The sequence below is a fragment of the Varanus komodoensis genome, unplaced genomic scaffold, assembly GCF_004798865.1.
Source record: "Varanus komodoensis strain SLA01 unplaced genomic scaffold, ASM479886v1 scaffold11, whole genome shotgun sequence".
In the NCBI taxonomy this organism is placed as follows: domain Eukaryota; kingdom Metazoa; phylum Chordata; class Lepidosauria; order Squamata; family Varanidae; genus Varanus; species Varanus komodoensis.
Window position 1 is genome coordinate 3,724,817 of NW_025335317.1, and position 25,669 is coordinate 3,750,485.

Sequence of the window (25,669 nt, forward strand, 5' to 3'; positions counted from 1 at the left end):
CCATCACACAGGTCCTCCATCAATGGCTAAAAGGGACACCAGAGAAGCCTCCACAGATATCTCATTCCTCCTTTTAGAAATACATTTGCTGAGACTCCTGGACTTCTTGCAAAACATTCAAGTCTGCCAAAGCCGTGCACAATGTCCCTGTCACCATGACAACTAGGTAACATTATCTCAGACCTGAAAGTAGCTTATGGACCTATAGACCATCCCAATCCATATGTTTGGGATATGGAGAAAGTACAAAGGCACGAGGACAAGAAATATAGCTACATGCTATCAGCTTAAGAGTGGGAGAATGGAACTAATTACCTTTAATGAGGGACTGTGTGAATCAGCAATTTTGGAGCCCATCAAAGTATTCTGAATTCCATCTCTACTTCAAGCCTTTTTCTTTTCATCTGCAATTCACACTGCAAACTCAGAAATGCACAGACCGCTGCTCCAGGGTGCATCCAAGTCCATGCTTCATCTAGAAAGTGCAAACTCGGTCAAACTTGCTAAAAATGAAGTGAAACAAATTTCTCATAGATCCCAACTTTAATATGTCACATAGAATCACTTCAGCTGAGAAAGCTTGCATATAAGAGAGACAGGGTGAGTTTTCTCCTGGAAATCACAATTTATCTGGTGTCCAGAATATGAAGCACTATCCCTGGTACATTTGAAGGTAATTTTGGTAGTGGAACACCAAAATATAAGCATTATTTTCAAATGGAATTCTGTATATTGCTATTTTAACACATAACACCCAGGTTAATAACATGCTGTGTGTTTACTGAATGAAAGAACATTCTTTGGAACATTATGAAGAGCACGTCTTAAATGCTTTGTGATGTTAGTCAAAGTATACCAACTCCCTGACCTGCAAATGTGCCCCTTTTAGTTACTTCATCTTGGGTAACTGTTGAAATGGAGTCTCGGTTTGGAGGGGACTCTGTAACCTGATAATCACTCCTCACCTGGAACCGTCAAGGAATTCAGCCCACAAAAATGGCACAATTGCCACTTGTAAATGACTCAAGACAGCCGACAGAATGACTTTGAAATCCTTCATGCTGTGTAATAGCCTACATTCTGTAATTCCAAGTGATTCAGGATACCACAGGTACAGAAATCCACAGCTCTTCAAGTTTTTCAAATGTAGGCCAATGTCAATAAAAAGACCATCTGTTTCCAAGTGAAGTCCTACATCATCCGACATTTTTATCTGCAACACTTACAGGCTTGTGCATATCCGGCAACTGAAAGCAGGCGAACCAAGGTGGGGATAAACTGAAACATTAAGCACAACCCAACAGACACATGGTCTTTTCGGGCAAATTGATTTATCTTATTTTGTAGACTCTCGGTGAAGGAAATCGTTTCCCCAATCATGCCATGCTTACAGGGATATGTAAAACCTGCCTCTAGTTCAGATGAGTTTACCACTTTTCTGCCTTATGCTCTCAGTTATTTACAAAAACTTTGGACAAAGAAAACTGTAGATGCAAATTGGGTGCATAGCCAAATGAATATGCTGCTTGTCACTATTTTCAGCAGAGCACACATTCTGTATTCCCATTCTTAAACCCCCAGCTTGACTGTGCAACAGTTACACCCCCAACTACTAGCCATCCCCACAAAAAGGTCAGATAGGATTGGCAGTGCAGGAGTTCAGTCCCAGTGTTCATCCCACTGAAATGACAATATCTTCATTCCAAACGTGGGTGTACAGGGTTGCCAGGGCATCCTTGGTGATTACTTTCTGGGAATTCAGGACACGTGTGTGTGTTATCTGGGTGGGAGTCTGAATCAAGTGTCAGAGATATTTTGTGTGGGAGGACAGCATATACTAGAGATGAAACTTCATGACTTTTGTGGAAGCTTTTATCTTCTGCCAGCTCAATAAGATAAGTGGGTTCATTTTGGAAGTAGGCTATCGAAATAACGAGGGGCAGATTTCCTGGTGCTCCACCCATTCCCTGCAGCAGCTCATTTGTGATACAACAGCAACACCCCAGCAACTTAATCAACTGATCTTTATTATATGGGAATGATGAAGAATGAGCAACTATGCCTCCCATAGGAGAGAAATGCACAGAAGTTCTTGTGCTAACCTCAGTAATAATTTGATATAGTTTGCAACGTCCACTAATCATGCACTGGATTATTACAGCCGCAAGCATATCACATGCTGGCCATTATTCATGTTTAGTCATTAATACTTATATAATAAGGGTGTAGATCTAATTCAGAGTTAGATCTGAATTAGATCTCGGCACAATATAAAACCCCATAAATCAATTAACAATTAAAATAACTTTTAAATAAAAAGGTCTTGGCCTGGCACCGAAAAACAAATGACAGTGCCAGGCTGACCTCTCCGGGGAGCGCATTCCATACGTGGGGCACCACCGCAGAGAAGGCCCTCCTTCGGGTGCTCTGTCTGCTAACATCTTTCATGGAGGGTTCCCAGAGGAGGGCCTCTGCTGCTGATCTCAGGGGGCGGGAGGGCATATATGGACGCAGGCGCTCCTTTAGGTAATGCATACGAAGAGCCATTCCTAGTTTATAGAGGCCTTCTAGTAGTATAGATCTCAAATGTTTCTGCTTTGAGGTGTCAATAACGCAGTTTCTTGACTCTGGTAATAGAAGTGTTTATAATTACAGACCTTAGAGATGGGCAAAGTGGCGTGGTTCCAGGCCCGCTCACCCATGGAGCTCACTGGGTGACTTTAGGACAGTTACAGACTCTCAGCCCAACCTGCATCACAGGAATGTTGTTGTGAGCTACGTAAGCCACCTTTAGCTCTTCACAAGAGGAGAAAAGTAGGATATAAATACAGTGCAATGACGATGACGACCATGGTAAAATAAAATCACAAAACGTGCTGGTGGTCTAATGTGGCTATGTGCTCTCTTCTACAGAGGGCAGTCTGCTAGAAGGGCTGCTAGAGGACCATCAACTGCTCGGAAGGCACATGGAGAACTGTCCTGCCCGTGTCTGCTTTAATGATAAGGAACCATTGGGAAGAAGAGCTGGGCCCCGAAGTGCCCATCAGCAGCACCAGGACTGCCCGCTTTCAGCCATGAGCCCAGCTGCATCTGCCAGGCATCAGGGACAGGTCCTCTCATTCATCCTGGAGATGCCAAAGCTGCTGGGTGAGTGTGTGCGTTTTAACTGTTTCCCCTAGGCTCAGCAATGGTTGTTACAGTGAAATGCAGCAAACGATCAGACGGTTGAAATCGAAACAATAAAGGAGGAATAGGAGCCCATGGAGAACGCTATGGAAAGGAGCGTGGTTCCAGCTAGCACAGCCTCGGCCTTGAACGCTGATCCTGCGCATATTATGTTTCATAATGGTGACCCATCCTGAGAGAGCAGGAACAAGGCAGAGAGAACAGCACCACGACAGCATGCCTGGTGGCAGATCAGGGGCTCTGGACTGGCTACTAAAGAACAAGGATAGCTGCCTCCAGCCTCATCTGGTGGTTGTGTGCAATTCATTGCTTTGGGCTGTGTGCACATGTGTTAATCAGAAATCCAAAGCCAGGCTTGTTGCTGTTGTTACGTGCTGTCAAGTCATCTCTGACCTACAAATGAAAGCCCTCCCAAACACCCTGTTCCATGACATTGCTCAGCTCCTGCGACGTCGGCTTCCTTTATGCAATTGCTCCCTCTCCTAGTTGGCCTTCCCCTTTTTCTTCTACTCTTGACTTTCCCCATCGTGATTGTCTTTCCCCAGCGAGACGTGCAAAGCTGTCTTCCGGCACTGTGTTTTGAATGCATTACTTGTCTTCCCGTCAGTTTCTTCGCTATCTAGCATTCACACCCAGGCATAGTGATTGGGAATACACTATGTGAGTGAGCTTGGCCTCCGTTTCCAGTGCAACATGCTTACACTTGATTATCTTCCCTAGCTCCTTCATTGCCGCCCTTCCAAATCTCATTCATCTTTAGATTTCTCAGATGCAGTCTCAGTTTGAATTGATGACTGAGCCCAAGTATGCACCGTTTCCACAATTTCCCTATCTTCAAATCTGACATTGTTGTTGTTTAGTTGCAAAGCCATGCCTGACCCTTCACAACCCCTACACAGCATTCCTCCAGGCTCTCCTGTCCTCCACCATCCCCCAGATCCCACCCAAGCCCACACCCACTCCCCCAGTGACCCCATCCAGCCACCTTCTCTGTTTGCCGTCAATCGTTCCTTGCATCAGCGTCTTCTCCAGGGAGTCCTTCCTTCTCATTAGGTGGTCAAAGTGTTTGAGCTTCGCCTTCAGTATCTGTCCTTCTAGAGAACAGTCAGGGTTGATTTCCTTTAGGATTGAGTGGTTTGAAGTCCTGCTTTTGCACTTTCTTCTTTCACTTTCTTCAGGAGCCATCTCAATCCATTGCTGCTTCATGCCAGTACAAACCATTGTTTCCCCTCAAAGGGTGCCTTAGATCCTAATGTTTTCCCCAATATATTGCATGTGCACCTTACCCTGGATAGTGCCATCTCCTGAGTTATACTTCAAGAGAGTGACTCATTCTGATGATGCATTCTGTTAATACATCATCAAAGCCCCTTGTACTGCTGTTGCACTAGTGACATGTTGCCGTAATACATCATGGGTGTGAACTGCACCGGAGATATATTTCTTAAATTGAGATGGCAAGCTATGAGTAAATACTGGGGGGATCAAGTGCAATTTTACGCAAGCCAAATCTTGGTGTCATTGCAGGTAGAGCTTTTCTGGTAGCACTGCAGGTCCTTCATGAGCAAAATAGTCTACAAAGCTGTGGTGTGTGCACAAGGAGAAGAGGTCTGGCCACAGATGCAGACTGTCCTCCTGTTCTCTTTACAAATAAATGAACTGGACAGGACCAGAGTATGGTTGTGTAGATCGGCCACTCCTCTCATTTAGTCCAGCACTGGCTAGTGCCTGCACTACCTGGAGGATCCTCTGCAGATTCACATGGTTTTCTCGGGCCTGGCTACCAGGAGATGCCAGGAATTAAAACTAGGACTGTCTCCATGTGACCATGTCATATACCATTAAGCCATGTCAACCCTACTTGGTTGAAAAGAGATGCTAAGACTACAACTCCCATCAGTCCCAGGGCAACAGGGATGTGGGAGAGTTAAGACATCTGGAAGGTACTAGGTTGGGCAAGCTGTTATGGTGGCCATTAAGGTACTGCTCCCCTGCCCCCACCCCACAACAACAACAACAACAACAACAACAACAACAGGAAATGTATCGCCAATAGGAGAACCAATGGTGGAACTGTTTGGCATAACTTTGCCTATGCTAATATATAATGCTAATGTAGGAATAATTATCATGTACATGGAAATTTGGTCTCACTTTTTAAGTCTGCTCTCTAGGTCCTACCGATACGCAACCTCAAGCCCCAGTTGGTTCTTCCAATGATTCTGTCTTCCAGCTTCAAGTAGGCTAGACAGACGATGCCTTCAGAATGGAGAGGCCTTCATACAGAGGACCATCCTCTGTAAAAAAGGACACTTGAAAGGATGGAGGCCTGGTGCATGCTGCCCTATCCTGCCCTGAACAGTGCTACCAACTGGGGAGGGCCATGTGACATAAGGTGGCCTTCCAGGCACCTGTGCTTAGGAAGCCGCCAGAGGAGGCCAGCGAGGAATTTTGAGTCCGCACTCCTAGAACTCGCGTGTGGAAGCAGGGCTGGGAGATTTTTGCCTTTTCACGATGCTGGAAAACGGCCAGAGCTTCGAACGAGTAGTGGGCAGTCCCTCACACCACACACACCCTCCAGCAGGGGCAACACTTGCAAGGGGGAAAGTCCCGCCCTCCCTGCCCATGGCCCCCACTGCTGCGTCAAGCGTGAGAGCAGTGAAGAGCAATGCACTGCCTAGAGCCAGGGTGGGGATTCCTGCCCAGACAACTGGCCAGGAGTTGCAGAACATTCTGTTCGCTTTGCCTCATGTATGTCTGGGCTGGGTTGGCCACTCACGTGCTCAGCCCCAAAAATGAAAGAGAAAACGCCTCACCAACAAAGAGAACGGTGGTTTGCATAATATTTGTATATGCTCATGCACAGATACAGATGCACATTTAGGAATCAATGCCATCCTTCAAATACAAATGCAGTACCCAGCCACAGTGGGAAAGATCAGTACCTCTGTGGCTGGTGAGTCAGCTATGCAGCTTCAAGATCTCCCCTCAACCTTCCTTCATGTGGTTCTTTACCTTTTAACCCTAATCCTTAAAAGCAAGGATGGTTCCAGTACAGGGTGTTCCTCTGACATCCCTTTGAATAGAGGACTATGCTCTGTAAAAGAGGGTGTGTTCTCTTCTGGCTGCATTGGTGGGGCCAAGTGGAGTTAGCCTCAACTATTTAAGTAGAAATCAGGCGTGTAAATAAATTACATTGTGGTTCATAGTTAAAATCATGAGTGGTGTCTGGTTCTCCATTCTGGATGGGACCAGAATAACTACTTAGCCACTGAAGCAATGCTTAGACTCACTGGTCTGGCATTTGATCCAACAAGTCGGTCTTTACACTGGGAAATATTTACTCTTGGTCACAATGCGGTGCTTCTGATTACATCATGGAAGATGGCCCATGTTCCTCATGAGAGATAACAGATAATATTAAATGTCTTTTAGTTTGTTGAAGAAGTGACTGTCAACCAGCACAGCACATTATCCTAATTGCATATTTAGTAAAAAGCATCTTTCCATGGCAAGAAGAAGGTGTGAATTACAGAAATGCATTAGTTGCTCATTTTGACTGAGTGCCGTGAAAAGTTTCTCTAACTTTAGGAGCTAAGCTGTGATCGAGAAATTATATGGATGCTACAAATGATACAGCAATTGGACAAGTGCAAATGCCTAAAGACATGCAAATTAAGAGTTTGGTTTTCACAGCCAAAACTGCAAGCTTAGGCATTGCACTAGGCATCACTTTAGCGTATTTGGAAAACACAACAGCCATGGCATGGCATGGCAAAGCTTGACTCTGCAACGCATTTCACCCATATATGCAGCAGTTCAGATATGCTCTATTTTAGATTGAGTAAGGGATTATTTATTAGACTTTTATTGCTCAAAAGATTAATCCTGTTATATCAGATATGATCAACAAATCAAATCTGTTGATCACAGCCTTTGTCTTGATTGAAGGAACATGGCATGCTGTTTTTATGTGCCATTCAGTTGCCCCTGACTAAGCATGACCTGATGTATGAAAACCCCAAAATGTCCTATCCATGGCAGCCTTCTCCTCACCTTCTAACTCAACACTGTGGCTTCCCTTATGGACTCTATCCATGTCATAGTTGGTCTTCTTTGTCTTCTTCTCCCTTCTACATTCCCTATGAAAAAATGATTGTTTTCTCCAGGGAGTTTTGCCTTCTCCTGCCCCACCTGAAGAAACATGATATACAAGATATATTTCCATAAACATACAGAACAACAAAATACATATACAAAGACATATAGAACAGTGTATCAGCTACGCTGGGAGAATTGAAAATAGGTTACCTGAGCTCTCAACTTAATTGCAACACAAAACCCTTAGCCAATTTTTCAGTAATGACAGGAACAGTGTCAGCTAAACAGTAAGATACATAAAATGGATCGTCTTTGCCAGGAAACTTAGATCATAAAGGCACAATCAGTCCCCTCCTCATATCCCAATAGAAACTGCAATATAATAAAACATGCATTCCAGTCTCTAAATCCCCCAAACTGCTGGAGCGATGAGGCTGAAATGAAGAAACCTGATTGAATCTTCCCTCTAACATGGCAGGTGGTAAAGCACCCATATGGACCAATGAAATGGAGCCCAGGGCTTATGTACACAACTGGGTTTGAGATAGTTAGCCCCTCACTCCCTGTTAGGAACTGAATAGTATATCAGACGTGTATTAAAAGCTCTAAAGAAAATGTGATACATCATATTTTCCATGTGAACAGTGGGCCCATCTATTGGTTTGGTGAGACAGTTTTCCCTTGGCATCTAATGGCCTGGCATCTAATTTTCCGGGCATACAGATGTTGGTGATGTTGCACTGATCAATGCAGCATTGGAAGGTGGCTGAGGAAGAGCACTCACCCAGATGCTGAAGCACTGAAGGGCAGGAAAGCGTAAAAAAGCAGCAGTGGTTCAGTTTGGTCTGAACACAGACGTAGGTTGGCTAAGTTGTTACAAAGAAGAAGGACAAAGTGAGGGCCACACAGTCCATTTTCTTCATGTGTGTGGTCCATTCCCCAGGAGGCATCACTGCCCCTGCTGGATCAGCACTGACATCACCTGTCCCTCTAGTTGTGCGCCTCACATTGCACATTTGGCACAATGTAAGACTACCGGAGTGTACCAATGTATGCACGCAGCATGCCTTCATCACACAGCAAACTGAAGTCGTGCATATCAGGGGCTGGACTCCTTCCTTCCTTCGTACATTCCCCCCTCCACACATGTGCTGGCTCTTTGGTGTGGTGCAGATGGGCCACCAGATTTACAGCCCTGGGTATGCCTTGATCTCCTTCTATACAATTGCTGGGTGCATAAGATCCTCCTTTGCAGTAGATTGTTCCCTTCTATATGTGAAGGGATGCAAAGATGAAGGAATAGAGCTAGTACATGCATCTCTTCTCCACCTCCTCATGAGTAGAACCTACGTACTTTCTTATGACCAAGCGGGTCTATGGTGTGGACCCTGAGTTGGTCAAGAATGTGTCACTGCGGTATTTTTGCAGGCATCGAACATGAGCATTTAGGCAATAAGGGGGGACCTGCCTCTTGACTACCTGCCTAATTTTTGGCAGGCCTTTTTTGGCTCAATCCACCCCAAGGATGCATCCCTCCTGACACAATGATAAATCCACCAGTTATCTAATTGAAAGCGAAACAATGTTCAGTGCTGACAGATGTCAGACCTGTGTGTGTGTGTGTGTGTGTGTGTGTGTGTAAATATAAACAAGTGAGCTGACACATTCTGCATGAGCAGAGAAGAGTTTTGGTGTTTCTGCATTCCCCTGTGTCTCTCAGACATAAGGATGCCAAGTTCCTAAACTGATAGAGGTACAGCAGCATCACAAAGTCTCATATGAGCTTACTCCTGTTTATTAAATATGCACAGCATGGTGAGTGCACAGAGATTTAATTCCTTAATAAATCAAATGCTCATATATGTAAATATTCCAACACTTTGAATATTTCTTAGCTTCTATGAAAGCTTTCAAATGTGAGCTACTTTTCATGAAGAACTCTCTGCCAGAATAGCCCCCCAAAAATTCGCTTAAAGTGCAGTAAGCTGATAGTTAGCTAAAACAGATAAATCCATTGTGAGTGGAATGAGCAAGGGCAGAAAGGGTGGGAAATGGAAGAGGACTCTCCAAACAGCTGATTAGCACTACAACTTGCTCTCTGGCTAGAGTAAGAGGTTCATCACCTGATTTTGCAGTCTTGGACTTCTCCAAGGTTGTGAAGATGAAGGTTCTGGTGGGACTCATCCTCAGAAGAGGATGACAGTGCTCTTTCTGGGACTGCCTTCTTCCAAGGAAAAAGGTGGTGCCTGTAAGGGCTGAGGGCCAGAGATTACATCAATATTGCCATTTTGAAAACCCTCATTAGGAGATGCTTCCCACAGAAGAAGACACTTTGGGCTTGTTGAGGCATTTAGAAGCTTTAGGAGTTGTTGTGGGCCAAAATGGTTGCTGTGGAGTGTGACGGTCACAAAGGATGGCTAATTTATCCAAGAAAGAGGGTTTGCAGCTATTTCCACATGAGGTTTTTAGGGTTCATTCCCTGCCTCAATTGTGGAATTTTACAAGGAGTTCAGACATTGGCTTCATTTTGCAATGTTCCCCCTGAATTCTAGCAGTTCCTCAGTCTTTTTAATCCTAGAAGGATATCTTTTAAGGAGGGAAAGATAGAGTTGCAGAAGGGCTTTTGACTGGTTGTACCTGCAGGCCTAAACCTGGAAGTACCCTAGAAGAAAAGGTTGGGTCAGAGGCCCAAATGGCAGATGAAGTTAAGAGACAATGTACCTCTTGTTAGAGAGCCATCTCTGCACATCTCTTTCAGAAGCACCATCCAAAACATTGGACATGAGTATCTCCCATTTGTCCTTTTCTTTTATGACTGTAGATGTGTGAATGCATACATGTAATAAGCCTCACATAGAACTTGCTTCTAAGTAGACCTAATGGAATTATGGTCTCTTCATCCTATCCACTCCACTCTTTCTTTCTCCAGCCTCCAAATTTCCAGTTTGCAAAGAATGAGAAGGTCCTTCCCAACCTTTAACTTTTCCTTGGCCTTGGTCATTCTCTTCTGCCAGCTTCCATCCAACATTCTTGCCTTCACTTACCTTAGAACTCCTGCCCTTGAAAGGACTGGAGGGGAAAGAGAAATAGCAAGGACCTGAAGGATTGAGAGAAAGGGGCCATAAGAGTAATGGCAGCTGATGGGCAAAATGAGCCAGGGAAAGTCTTGTGGTCACCTAATGCTCTCCCCTTTCCATAGTTCATGTAACACACACATCCATGAAGGCAGGAGCACTTGGATGATGGAATCAAACCATGTTGTACACGGTTCTACTAGGTCAGCAGCCTAGAATCCACCTCAGTCATCTGTCCAAGTTTAAGTCATCTGTCCAAGATTTGCACTGTATTGCTAACATCTGTGATTTCCAGCTAACCAGCTGACCTTTCTGTGAACACATTCAACATCCAAACAACACTCACAATTCTGCCATTTTTATTGTGTCAAATGTCTTTAATGTTGATTAGGATGCTTGCTCCACAGTTAACTTTTGGACTAATGTGCTGCTGTTTAAAGCTAAAACATAAGTGATGGTTAATATGACTAAACATGATTACAGCTGCAAGGATCCACATGGAACAAAATAACAAAGCTAATGAATGTTGAAGAATTCAGTTTTCTTGGATTTCAATGTTCCCCTTTTCTGAAGTCAGAGCAAACCATGAAACAAGATGAAAGTTTCAAGGCGGGTAATTTTTCAACCCTCCCAGGCAAGACTCCACATGAATCACAGTTTAAAACAGAGCTGTGTGTAGACTGCCAATATAAACCACAAAATATTTGTGAAAAACAATGCACTTGGGGGATTAAGACATTCATCTGAAAGGGAAACTTCCAAACAAGTGAAAAGTTGGAGGAATTGTATTAGAAGCACAGCCATCAGCTAGAAAGATAATCTATAAACAGCCCAACTCGACTGCATGCGGTTCCTTTAAAACTTTGCAAAGGAAGATAAAAACAGAGCAAGTGGACTGAGCAATGTGGAAGAAGCAAGAGGCACATGTGGTGGGGCAGAGGGAATAATCTCAGAAGTTCCCCAGAACTGCTAAAAGGGCAAAACTGAATATGGTCTGCTGAAATTATGGGTCAGACTGAGAGGAGATAGCCGGAAACACAGCATTGCCACATACTGTGCCAGCGGGAGCCCAACAAGTAATTATTTATTAGCAACAAAATGTCTGCCATTGGGTTTTTATGGGAGGAAGGCCTGCCCATTTCAGGGGGCTCTGGACTTGAACTGGGCCTGCTAAGGGCTCTCCTGGCTGTTTGAGTTGTTTAACCCATTGAAGATACCTAGCCTGTCAGTTTGATCGTGTGAACATTGATTAAAAATAGTCCACCGAGCAATCAACAAAATATAGCCATCTAAATTGTACATCAGAGATACTCATTGCCAGTAGAAAAAGGGTTCATCATGCTACCCTCAACAACCCCAGAACAACCCCAGAGATAAAGGTTATTTCACATATAATAAATCATTTCTCAGTGATATATTGCACATTGTTCTGTCTCTGGACTTTGCATATTGTAACCATTCCAATATATTTTAAAGCTTTCCTTAATTAATCTCACAGTTAAACAAATTAAGGCTTGTGGCTCTAAGGAGAATCAGGGCCCCCTGTGAGACAGGTTGCTAGTCTTGACTGAATTCACTGTGTTTTCTTCAGAACACCCTGGATGTTCTTCACGTGCAAATTCTCTCGGAAATCTAATTTTCAGCAACATTTGGTAAAATTCTAGCTGGGAATGGGTAGAATACTTCATCAGAACACTTCCTAGGCTTACTGAAATATTGTGCATTTCCCTCAAAATGTGTTGGATGTTTTGGCCAAGAAGGGATTCCAAGCTCACCTAACATTTTTCTTTAGTTAAACTCAGGTCTGGGTGATCTTAAATTGTTACCTGGAATGTGTAAGAGGTGAGTTGGCTGCAGTATCCGCCTCTTTGAGAACAGATTCCAGCATTCACATTGGGGCGAAATAGTTTTCATTTGGTCAACCTGAGGACAAGAACAGTCTATACTGTAGCCATGACATGAAATTAATGCATTTACATTGACTAATCCATAAAATGCTCTGGACTTTTCTAACAGGATTAATATCTCCTTAGGAAAAAGAAAAAGGGAAGGGCATGTTCTGATGCACTAACATTCCTTCTAAATCATGATCCCACAATACTCTTCTGACAGGATTGATGAGCTACCAAATTTGGCCATTTGTGGATATATAGCCATTTTGGTTTCACTGCCAGCATAATAATTGTTACTAGAAGAAAGGCTGATAATTTTACACATGGCAACTCCAGAACTGCATTGAAGATAAAAGTTATTTCACATGTAATAAATCACTTCCTAAGAATAGACTGCCCTTTTGTTCCACTTGTGGATTGATGTTGACTTTGTAACATTGCATATGGTAACCATTCTAATTCACCCAGTGAACACTATGCCTCTGTAGCACTTTGATTTCTGGCCTCCCACATTTGAAAACCCTCTTAGAAGTGTCTGCTGATGGATTACAGCCTTCCACTATCCCATTCACCACGTTCAGTTGTGCCGGCTTGATGGATGCTCTTTGGCCATATGTGGAAGCAGGGAATCAATCGGAGATTGCCTACTCTGGGTGGGAGCAGAAGCAGACCCTCAGCCCCTGCAGAGCCCAGTTTCTTAGCTGACTATTCCTTTCATGCACAAAAAGAGAGGTGGCATTGTGAGTTTGAACTGGGACGTTCCCTGCTCAGATATAATCTTTAGCCAACCTCCCTTCTGGGTGCCAATTTATGCATTTATCTGAACCTTTAGAGGCTTCATTCTCACTTAACAACCTTCAAGATCACCCACTACAATAATGTCCATAAAATAACAGCTCACAAAATTATAGAAACATAAGAATACATGGAAAAATAGCAAAAGACAGAGAGGGCAGTCATAAAACAAAGCAGCAGCCAAGAAGGTTGTTTACATTTTTAGTACTATCAGGTCAAACACAACCATTAAAAGCCTTGTGGAAAACAATGTTTAAGCTGGCCCTGGGGAACCCACAGCTTCTGAAGGGTGGGCAGAACCGATATATCCCAGCAGGCCCTTTCTCCCTGCCAGTCAAACCAGCTCTGTTTCGTTTTTGACTTAGAGGCCTGCAGCATCTCCTCATCCACTGGCTACAGTACAGCCCAGCTCAAGGAAAGCGCTGTGGTGGCAGCCAATCAAGACGGAGGCCCTGTGCCAGCCACATGTACAATTGCAGCATCTTCCTCTCCTAATGGTGAGTTACTATCATTCCCCCTTCCCCTTTCCAAGATGTCATCCTTATTACCCACACCCACACACACTTTGGGGTTGACTATCATCAACCGCACCAAGAAAAAGAAGACTGCAGGAACAGGATTTCAGTACTTCCACATGTATTATAAATTTCATTTATCATGATGAAGCCATTACTTCTGTTTGAATATCAGAGTTAAGCAAGATTGCTTTAAGTCAATGATACACTGGGAGAGATCACAAAGCCAGCTTCACAGAGAAGCATCATAGCCACGATGAAAATGCCATTCTGGAACTGTTACCTCTAGAGCAAAGTTTGGCGTGCTGCTAATCAACATTAGCAAGTAAAAGAATGTGATTGAAGATGGCTCACCTCAGGGCTGCAGCGACCTGCTTCCTGCCTGCAATTTGGGCTCTCCTGGGCCTGGTTTCCCATGGCCACGACACAAACAGGGTCCCCTTCTTGCTGCTGCATAGCAGGCATGCTGCAAATGGGAGCCCGCCATTTTCCCTACTACAAGAGTCAGAGCAGTTCTGGAAGTGGGGCAACCTGAATCAATATATGATCTTGTCCTAAGTAGCTAGAGTTGTTGGTCCTGGTGAAGGTAGCTCCGATGTTGATCAGTGAAGTTTAGTCATAATTGTTGTTATTCTGTTAATTGTATTGTTTCTCTTAGTTGTAAAAATAAATAATCCCACTTATTAAAAGGGGAGGAGATGAAAGCCATCTTCCCTGTCACCTGAGCACCGAGAATGGAGTCCATTGCATATCTCAGGGACAAGACAGCACCTGCGAGTGGAGGTGTCTTGCTAAATCCTCAGGTGTGTCCTGCCTCTGCCACACACCCAAAGGACGAGGCCAGTTCACAACCTGCTGTCTTCTTGATTCTGCATTCGCCTTCCCTACCAGGGGTGAGGAAGAAGGAAGTCTTGAAATCTGTTCTGAAACATTTCATGAAAATATATAAATTAACCTAGTTTAGGTTCTAGCTTTCATAAAGCTGCTCTTTCTCTCCTGTGCCAGTGCCCACCTGAAGCCAAATAAGGCAAGTCTTATTTTAAAACATTTAAACAATGTTCCAATGAAAGGAACATTGGGATGATTAAGGGCTGATGAGAAGAACCAAAAGGCACCTCCAGTTAAAATCTGTCTACTGCTGCTGCTCCATATCTATAAACAGGGATGGGGATTAGCTGGAAGTTTAGAATTATTTTAACCAGGGTTGGGTTCAGGGATGTCAAGAACTGCGAAGAGGCTTGCCTTTCTTTCCCTCTCCTGAACTGTAAGCAGAAAGACATTTTGCCCCCAGATATGCTCACAGACGCATGTAAGAAGATTCCATTTGCTTGGTGCCACATCGGGATGTTCACAGTTTTGCTCCTATGTCCTTAATCCAGGCTGAGTCCTGCTGAGGGAGCAAGCGCCTACCTCTGGCTGGCGCACACCTTTAAAAACCAGGCCGGTAGGTTCAAAGGAGACTTTTGGCACTGTCCCAAAGAGGGTTGTGTGACAGGCTTTTCTTCCATTCACATAAACTGCCAATGTCAGTGTCCACCTCACCCTCTCTCTGTCTAATTCACTTTCTTTCAGGGCTCCAGGGATTAGTGCTCGCTTTTCTGTAACTGCCAGCATGGCATAGGAAAGCACAGGGTGAAGTGGAAGAAAACGATACCAAAGCATCTTCCTGGGACACTGGGGCCATCCTTCATCATCAGAGCTGTCCTTGGAAGCGGCTGTTCTTCTGGCGACCCTTAGAAAGGCATACTGTGCCACTAAATGGAAAAACAACAATTATTTTCTGATGGATGGGCAAGATTACAGTATTTCTTATATTCACTTTTTATACCTTCAGATAAAATTCCCTGCTTGTTTCTTGCTCCTGGATGTGGCATCTACTTCAACCAGAAACCCTTTCATGAATCTTTTCAAATTTGGCTTGGAATGCCATTTTTGCTCTGCAGCTAAAGAGGTGGATTCCAATTTAGGGCTGCACTGAATGCTTTCAGGGAAAAAAAAACCATATAGGTGGGGGGACATTTTCAGAACATCCCTGTAAGGGTCACTGTTATTATTCATTTCACCTCTTCTTCACAGTGCTTTCCCCCCTCTTTTCCTATTGAAGGTGACTTTCTCTTGTCTAGAGTGATTTCAGGCAATCCGAGAGCAAACTGAACCCCCTTTTGCTATTTTTAACATGATTGTATAATCTCAGAATGTCCCTGGCCATCCCTTATCTGGTGGCATATTTTTCTTCCTAGGGTTTGGTATACCCATTATTCCATGTGCACTTAAGTAACACTTTGCTATGATATAGCTCATATAGATTAGCAAAAACAAAACAGTGTCCATTGCCTATTATTTCTTTCATTGATTTAACAATAGATTTCCAATACCACTTTATTTTAGGGTGCATCCAGAAAAAAATGAATAAATGCACCAGGACCAGAATGACATTTCCAGCATATCTTGCTATAATTCTTATTAATTTTGTAAAGCTTACTTGGTGATATATCCCACTGTATCATTAACTTAAACCAAATTTCTCTAATGTTGATATTCAGACAGAAGTAATGGCTTTGTAATGATAAATATTTCTAGGTTGCAATATGTGTGAAAGTATTGAAATCCTGTGTCTATAAACTTTTTTTTCCCTTTTGGTAGGGGCTCATTTAATTTCAACACAATATTGTCTACTTCAAATAATTTGTGTCTAGTAGTTCTGGAGATCGATTTTTCAGAATCTATTCCTCTCTCCTAACCCATTCCCTTTTACTAACCAGCTTTGCAAATATGTTCTCTCTCGAAGATATTCAAACCAAAGGGGACTCTCATCAAACATTTTATTTTTAATCATATCATATGATAGAACTTCAGCATTTCTAATGAGATCTTCGTATCAATTCCATAGTGCTTTCCACTCATTTATCAAAGTTACCTAGCCTCCTCATAGGATTGCATTCCATATTATCTGCTTCAGATGGAAGGGGAGCGTTAGCTGCCATCCATAGAACGTGGGACAAATCTACATCTATTTTAAAGAATAAAATTATTCTTTATTGCAACTGGAGGATCCATTTTTGTTGCCCAAAGGGTAGCTCAAAATCTGTATGGCCTTGCTGTAAGGGTCTGTTATAATCTTTACCAGTGTGATTGCGTAACTGTTTGGAGATGTACAATAAACAGCATTATGCTCCACATAAATTAGGCATATCTATACTGGTATTTACCATGTCAGGGAGTTCTCACATTTCCTCTTGGATGTGTTAGATACCAGCATATTTAGCAACAGAAAAATCCCTCGCACCTGAAACACCCTGCACTTTCCTGGGGTCAATCCAGCCATGGATGTTTCTTTGGTTAAAAATGAGAGGTGGCGCTGCTGTCCAGGCCAACTCACACCTGAATGACTCCTTGCCCCACCTGCCCTGTTGTCACGCTTGGTGGGGGGAAGGCCCTTCTCCAGAGTGGGAGAAGCACACCAAAGTGAAGGGCCTTCTTGAGCCCTACTCTGCCCCCTGATGGGTTTAGCCCAGGGCACTGCTTTCTGCTCCCACTGCTGCATATACTTCTGAGCCTTCAGCATTGGCAAGGGCTCTGTCCTCCATCTAGCTGTCAGATACGGGGACACATAAAAGACAAAAGTCCTGTAATGAAGGCAGAGTCATCAAGCACCCCTTGTCTGCTTGCCCATCGGAGGTATGAAATGAGATTCTCTTCCAGGGGGTCAGGAAGTGCAATGCTAAATCTTATTTCTCTCTCTTTGTTAAAGATCACAAATGTTTAATCCTAGGTATGTGCGGTTGAATGAAGGCTCTTGGGGAGTTTCTTTGACGTTGTTGGTAAGTCTGAAAGAAACATATTCTACAGGTGCATGCCATATTATTCATATCCTACTTGTCTGTCCTCAGCTGTGTACTGATGCAGAGGAATCTAAACATAACAAAAAAAAACATTGGAGGTTCCACACAAAGTAGCATTTAACATAATTATTTTCCTCATCCTGTGGCAAAATCCCAATATTTTATGTTGCCACAGGTGTTACATTTTCATGGTTGCTGCTTGTTCATGGCATGTGATCAAGGGAATGACTGCCAAGTTCCCAGCTAAGGCAGATTTACCTTCACAGTAGGAGACTGGACCCTTTAAGGCCGACTGATTGAGGCAAATTTTGCACATTATTAATACAGGTTGCTTATATGCGGAGAGAGGCGTGTCCAATCCTACTGTGACAAATGACCTAGATGAGCCTAATTCTTAAGGATTTTGCAGTAAGCCTCCCCTGTTAAAAGTAATGGAACTTCAAAGTGCTTAGCATGGGATGGATCCTGTGTCACCTATTACATGATGCCTGGTGTTGGACCTTTGGAGAATTCACAAGTTTGGTCCAGGTGCCAAGACAAAATATTTAAATATTTTGTGATTTTCTGAAGGAATGTATATGTGTTCTCTCTATCCAACATGTTTAGAATTCAGCCAACAGTATTTTGCAAAGCTCAAAGAAGCTTGCCTTTGACACAATCCTTTGTCTATTGTTATTTTTGCCTGTTTCTTTCGAATAGTGTGAATTATTTTTTTCACACCTCTGGCTGTCTGCCATAACCCTTGGTGCAGAATTCCCACAAGGTTATAGTGCAGAATGTGCATCCATTGTTGCTTTTATGTACAGAGTAAGGCAAATAATAGACAGAAGGATAGATAAAAGCCTGAGGATCCCTCACCTTTGATAGCAGCAAAGAGGAAAAAGTAGGACATGCAAGAGGAAAATTGTATTAGCTTCACCCAGACCATAAAACATCAAATGGAAGATATCATGGTGATGCCTATGATGGCAAGACTGTGAACACTTATCTCATATTATGACAAGTTTTGTCTTAGTTCCCTGGATGTTCATATGGCTGAGGGCAGAGTTGGAACAAGTAAGCAAAAGAGAATTAATTCTCTTTAGATCTCATTACAAAAGGAAGGAAGTGGCTAGATGTTAGAATGGAGTCTATGCCATTCCGACCCATGGCTTGGCTTCTGATGTATGTTGCTTGATTAATGGGAACCCAGTAACAGCTGGGAATACATGCCTTATGCTCCTCTCAGGGTTTGGGTGCCCTTGGGCCCTTCTTTACAGAGGGCATTTCTCTGTTTCACAGCACACTTTGAAAGGCTGCTCAGACCAAGTTGGGTTCAAAGAAAAGAAAAGAGAACCAGACACTGAAATGTAAACCTTGGACAGCAGAATGAGTTAACAGTCCTTTGTTTTGATGATGCATGACTGGCCACCCTCGTTAGGACGGGGGCTGAAGAATGTGCCAGAGGAGGGGAGGGTGTTCAAAGAGGCCATTTTGAATTTGACCAGAGGGGAAAGGAGAAATTTTGTAGCCGGCTGGCAAGAAGTAGCATTGGTAGGGTTGCTGTTACCTTTGAAGGCTGATGCTTAGACTGAAGCTTTTGGGGACCAGTACTGCTTGCATTACCAAAGGCATCATAAATATCTTTAGGAAATATGCCTTCTAGCAACTTTACTCCTTGGAGAAGTGGTGAATCCAGAAGCAATGTTCTGCATGAGCTGGGAGCTTATGCTGTATTGATGGATTAAGTAAGTGACAGTAAGTGTTTCTGGTAACACAAGAAGAAAAGAGAAAGTGCTTTGAATGAAGCACGTAACATTTTCACCTTACAGGCTGCTAGAGGGACAATAACAATATCACACTTGCAGAATATTTCTGGACAGTCACACAAGCACAATCTCCCATTCTTACTTTTCTTTTTAGTCTGTCCTTCCTCCTAGGGCATTGGTGAGATACAGGGTATTAATTGTTTCAGGCCAGTTGCTGTTGTGTTACCATTACTTCATAAGAAAGACATCTTGGTATTTCTCAAGGAACACTTTGCTGATTATCTCCAGTTCCATTCCCAGCCCTAACTATAGCCACCTTCCCAATCCACTAAGCTTCTGTTTGTTGCTTTCCCACTGAATCCCTCCCAAGATAAACTTCAAGAATTCAAATTATTACTGAATGCAACAAATGGTGGAACTGAGAAGTGTTTAAACCCGGTGCACCAGCACAATCATATTTGCAAGTGATTGTGAAATAAAAGGAGGAAGAGGAGTTCCACATAACTGGTTTGTTTTCTTCCTATAGTGTTGAAAATGGCAACCATTTTTAATTTATTTGCAGACTTATATTTGCTTGGTTTGCTGCTATTGACTTCATGTCTTTATGAGAAACAGCTTCACTTTTAATGTGAACACAAGGGAGCAGATAGAAAGTATTCTCAAATTGTAAATGCATTATATTTGCACATTACCCAACATTCTCCAGAAGTTTCAGTAGTTCCAAGCTCTGCCATACTAGGTTAGATCCCTGTAGGCTACACCCCAATTCTCTAGAATCTGGGGTGGGGGGTTATTTTCCCTCTTAAATTATTCCTTGTAGATTATATTCTAAAGTGTCCCTCATTTTCTTAATTTGGAGACTTTTGCAGATGCCCTACAGGGGAAGCACAGGGAGAAGATATGAGGAACCAGACAGTACCGGAACTAGCCCATGTGTACTGGTGGGGCAGATCCTGTTTCAGACACTAGTCCACCTACCTCAGAGATGGACATGAGGCTGCCAAGACCCCAGGAAGCTTCAGGGCTCCCTCTGCTGGTCTGTGACTTCCCATCACAGAAGTCCTGGTAGTTGCAGGATTACGACTTCAGTCTACTGCAGCTGCCAGGCTCTCATGAGCTCCACCTGGGAGCCCTGGGAGAAGAGCTGTATAGGAACTGGCTCTTCTCCCGAGAAGCTGCCTCTGCAACAGAGGCTTCCTGAGTGGCTAGAGTGTTTCTGGTTTGTGGACCCTCCAGCCTTCAAGATATCGGTTTCCCTCAGTTTGTCTTCCCGGATCCCTGACACCTGGCTTGTCTGACCCTGCTTGCTTCTTGAGTGGACTCGGTCTTGTGCCGTAGCTCCTGGCTCTGACCATCGGGCTGATTACCTGTGCCTTTGGACTGACCCTCGTGCCACATGCTGGTTGCCCGTGTCCCAGGGCTGCTGTCTGCTAGTCAGCCTGTGCTTCAGATGCTGGCAGTGGCCCTGGTGAGAGTGTCAGATCTTTTGACCATCGGCTGCTCGGCTTCCTCCTTAAGCTGTGAAGCCCAAAATCGGTCACAGGGCTCCAGAGGAGGCCTAACCAGTGCTTGTTTTACTCGTGCGTGTTCAGGCTTGGCACTGGAAGAGTTGCAGCAGGGCCTGGAATGATGGTGTTGGGGTCACTACCTGCCCTGAGAAGGACAACCCATCTCTGCTGGTCAGTCCACAGAGTCACCCTGTTTCCAGCACTGGCCAGAAAGTTGCTCCTGGGATGTCCATCCCAGAGCATGATGGAAAAGGTCGTTTGTTTTAAGGGTCTTTTGTGCATCGCTTTGTCTGAGGATGAGGCTCTTCACTCCTGCTAGTCCACACTTTGGGGAGCATGCCTGAGTCTGTGGGGGAGGCACAGAGCCACAGAACTCTGGGGGCAGAAGCCTTCTTGGTAGGCAAGTGTGGAGAGACGGTCAATCGGTGCAGTCCGTCGGGACCCAGGCCTGCCTTGCGGAGATGCCTGGCCAGGCTCTCAGCGGTCTCCGCCCCCACTGATTATACCTGTGTGGTGAACCAAGGCCAAGGGGATGCTCCGTGTGGAGCCCTGGTGACAGTGCTGTGACAAGCACCTCCGTCATTGGCATGGCAGGCCAGTGAGCTACGGTGGCTCCCACGCCTAAGAACATGGCAGTGGTGCCCACCCAGGCTATGGCAAGGTGGAGCTGTGGTAGCAGCATGAGCGGGCATCAGTGCCCTCTGCCTCAGGTAGCACTAACCCAGCTCAGGTGTGACAGGCTAACCCCCACCTGTGGGAGGACACGGGCATCGTTCAGCACCTGTCCTGGCTCAATGTGGGCCTGTGCAGAGGCCCTTTCAGGTGGTCCAGAGCTCACGTGTCAATAACTGTGTTGTGGAAGGAGCATACCCAGTTGGTAATAGATTCAACCCCCCCCCCCCAATTGACCCAGGCTGGCTTAGAACAAGCTGCCCTGGTTCTCCAATCTTTGGGAAATGGCTTGGCTTGTTTCCAGGATGGGCCAAATCTTTTTCTGAGACATGCATAGGACACATTTTGATCCCACAGCCAGTTCCTGAGCCAGAGAAGAATTTGGTGATGATACTTAACTTGCATTTGAGGCAGTGCCTAATTGGGTGTCAAGATTTACATTTCAGACCCTGAAAATATGACCTGTATAAGTAGTATTCAAGAAATGATGCACATTAAAGTGGTAAATAAATAAAAACATAAACCAAGGGTGAGTTTTTCCTGCTTACTCTTGTCCTCTATAATTGGCTGACCTCCAGAATTATACTATCCCATGAAATCTTGAGTGTTCTTTTTGTAGTTTTGATTGGCATTAGATAGTAACTTGTACTTAGACACACATGAGGATTAATCTGAATGAATTAATATGTGTATTTGCATATGTATATATCTTCCTTCCACTCTGTTCAAAAATAAATCAAGATTTGTGGAAGTTGGTCAGACTGATTAACAGCCCCCAATTAAATTATTCCCTAAATGAAAGAGCTTAACACATTTTAAATTCTTTGTTTAAGGACAGCATGGAAATGAGCACCATTTGCAAAGTCACCCAATGGGGGCGAGAATCAGGCCCTTTCTCAACCTCCCGGTAGGCACATATAAACCTCGGATAGATTCACAGCTTAGTTGTGAATTGCTGGTTTTTTTAAGGGTACAACTGTCTACACAACCTTTAAGAAATTTATAAGGAAGCATTTAAGCTGCATGTATCAAAAATAATAACATGTGATTACTTATATTAATGGGAATTTCATGCTACAGCGGTAATCCCACAAAGGAAATGTAAATTTTGAAGTTTACTCATGTGTGTCTGTTCTGCACAATTATGTAAAAGTCCCAGGCATGCAAAGATACGGACTTCCCCTACAATGTAAACTAGCTAAGGTAACAGCACAGTTGTCACATGCTGTTGAAAAATAGATATTGCAAAACCTCTCTAATGATAAAAGAAATATGCTTAAGCCAGCAATCTTGTACAGTCGCACAGTACTATTGCAGAGGTGTTGATATGAAATGCTACAACAGGGACCTACAACACTCATTCCTCTCCATGGCAGCCCGAACCAAGGCTGATGCTGCCGCAGTTGACCTGGTCGATAGTCTCCTCCACAGGGATTTAGGACTGGTTGCACACTGTCTTCAAGAAGGCCCAGAAAGCACGCCCGTTGCCAATATTTTGCCATTCAAGTTGGATGTCTCCACCCCCACGGTTTCATGGGACTTTAGAGGTCCCCCAGGTCTCTCTGTTGTCCCTCTGACTCCTTCTGCAGCAAAAGTGTCTTTTATAAATAGCTTTTGTTTGCGAATGAGGCTTGTAGCTCCTACTAGCCAATGATCTGTACTGTCGAACTCACATTCCAGGCCAACTTTTCCAATCCCTAGATAGAATTGTGGACTCTGCCATTCTGTCATGCACACATCTGTATTCCGTGCATTAAAGTGCACTTGCGGTAATCAACACTTCATCAAACCATAGTACAATGAGCATAATGTTCTCCAATTACCAGGAAGAATATGGGATGCTATTCTCCTCATGGGATTAGAATTGCAGATGCTACAAGTTTACTTATCCCTCACTACTTCTGTAGTTTTTCATCTCTTTGTAACTGAACAACTCAGAGTGATTTGTTACTTTCGACTGTATATGTAAGGAGGCAAGAATGATCTCCTGACAATTTTTGGAGATGAAAGCACATCTTAAAGTAATATATTCATGATTAGAGCAGGTCAGAGGGCAGGGTATTTATTTTTCTAGCATCTCAGACATTTCCTATTAGTGTCCATAAAAATGAAAAACATTCAACTTATGATTCCTTTTCATTTTTCCTCTTCTATCTCTGCACTTCTTTTTTGATTGAATAGGTCAGTAATGTAAACTGATAAACAGCAAGGAAACATAATCTGGGCATGAAGACTTTAATCAAGCACATCATTTCGGAATAGCCCCCAAGTTATAAAAGATGGTTGCGGGGGGGGGGGGGTGACTGAGTTATCCCTAGATGTCTCAGTTTATGTGCACACTTAAGTCTAGACACTGGGACAAAAGTTGCATTTTATACCAGATAAGGGCCTGCGAACCTCTTGGAATGTCTGCCTAATCTTCTCCAAACAATGTGAACTTCTGCTAAAAAATCTTGCAGATGCTCAAACACAAACATTCTCATTCACTATCTGGCCTTAGGTGACATTGAGTGCAACTTTAATGCACAGGAACCTGCTTCAGTTTTTGAAAGCCAGCCTTTCAAACCCTGCTTAGCTGTGAAACGCAATGAGAGTTCAGAAACTCCCTTGTGTCAGTTCAGGCTCCCTCAGAGATGTGTCATGATATCCAAGGCAGTTCCTCCGATATCCTTAGAGCAGAGGAAAGGTGGAATACCAGTGTGGCAGATAAAGGGAGGAGCCATTTCAGGGCTGGGGGCAAAGTGATTTTTAAGGCAGGAAAAGATTGATGGTGCAGTTGAAACGGCTTCTCTTGCATATCTTGAAGATGAAAATGCAGAGAAAGAAATGCATGCAAGGCTGTTTTCTCTTGCTCGTAGAATAAATTAAGGCAGGTGAAGTAGCTGTGTTAACCTTTCCTTAAGTCGCACTCAGTGGGATGCACGTGTGCACAACCTCTGCCTAAATTGTTCGTAACAGCGACCACTTGGTATAGAGCTGATGAGCACCTGTGAGGAACAGCCTCTCCCCAAGAATGACCAAGCCGAGGCAGCCTTCCTCCTGTGCCTGCATCCCCCAAGCTCAAATGTAATGGAGGAAAGGGGAACGTCCTCCTCAGAAGTTCTGGATGCTTTTGACTGGCTGAACTGTAGCACTTCATATCATATTTGGGGCGTCACATTTGACTGGGCACACAAAGGACAACCATTGTACAATCCTACACAAACAAAACTAGATTGTGTGTGTGTGTGTGTGTGTGTGTGAATTCTAGTCTGGTCTCCTCCTCCTTCCTGACGTCGTAGTTTTCCATGTATAGGGATGTGTCTATGTGTGGAAGGACATTGAGCCCTAAGCTTTTGCTCTAATGGTTTAATCCAATGCTCAAAAGAGCACCTCAATGAGTTCACCATTTTCCTCCAGTTGAGCATTTATAAAATTGCAGCCTTAAATGCTGCAGCTCAAAACCAGGCGTGTCAGCAAGTTTGCTCCAGGTTGCCAGCAAAATGCTTAAAGGAAGCATTGCGTCGAAACAGACTGATGCAACATTGATATTAAACAAAGCAGCATTGGGTACCGCGTATACAAAATTTTGGACATGGCTCTAGTTGAGTAACAAGGAAACAGATCATGTAATATTCACTTTGGGACTATTCTGAATCATTCCAGCCCCACCCCACAGATGCATGGCTCTGTGAAATGGTTGCAAAAGAACATGCGTCTTTCATAGCATGGCCTTTTCTCTTAACTCCCCATTAATTTGGGTTTTTAAAGCTTCAAGAGTGAATCAGATTGGAATAGATCTCTTTGGAATCTCTGCTGGGTGAGGAAACAAATATAAGTGTGCATACGTGTCCATACAGAGAGAGGAAGAGAAGAGACCGCACACCTGATTAGAAAGACATGCACCCAAGCTAGGCTGGGAAGCATCCATCAAGCCCCAAAGATAAAACAGAGAGTGTCGTGTGTCTTTGTTGTTGTGCTTTAATTCTGTTAATCGCCCTAGGTAAAGATTAGCTGCTGTTGTCAATTTAATTCAGCTTCAAACAAAGTAGCAAGGTCACTTCCCCCACCCTCTTTTTAGCAAACAGGATTGAGTTGTCATGTAGTCCTAATAGGCAGCACGGGGAATCATTAGTCCACCTCAGCTCTCTGACTGATGGGCATTTCATTTCAATCATCTGACTGAGCTCCAGCGGTCCAACACTATTGACACCATGTCAGGCCTGAAAGTAGATGCCTTAATCGCCTCAGACACTCTCTGCATTGATTTGACAAGTTGCTGTAATGACCTTCTTGGGTTTTTTTTCCCCTTCCCCTTTCTGAAGGATTACTGTTTACCCAGGGAGGTGCCTGGGAC

The 25,669-nt window shown here is 43.9% G+C and overlaps 1 long non-coding RNA gene across 1 annotated transcript in view; it reads left to right on the forward strand.

The window, feature by feature from the left end:
• The first annotated feature begins 2,933 nt into the window (after positions 1-2,933).
• Positions 2,934-25,669, forward strand: part of LOC123018318 — a 28,221-nt gene continuing 5,485 nt past the window's right edge. The window contains exons 1-3 of the long non-coding RNA XR_006413740.1: positions 2,934-3,147; positions 13,414-13,545; positions 17,336-17,384. This is a non-coding gene — a long non-coding RNA (uncharacterized LOC123018318). The remainder of the gene's footprint in view (positions 3,148-13,413; positions 13,546-17,335; positions 17,385-25,669) is intronic.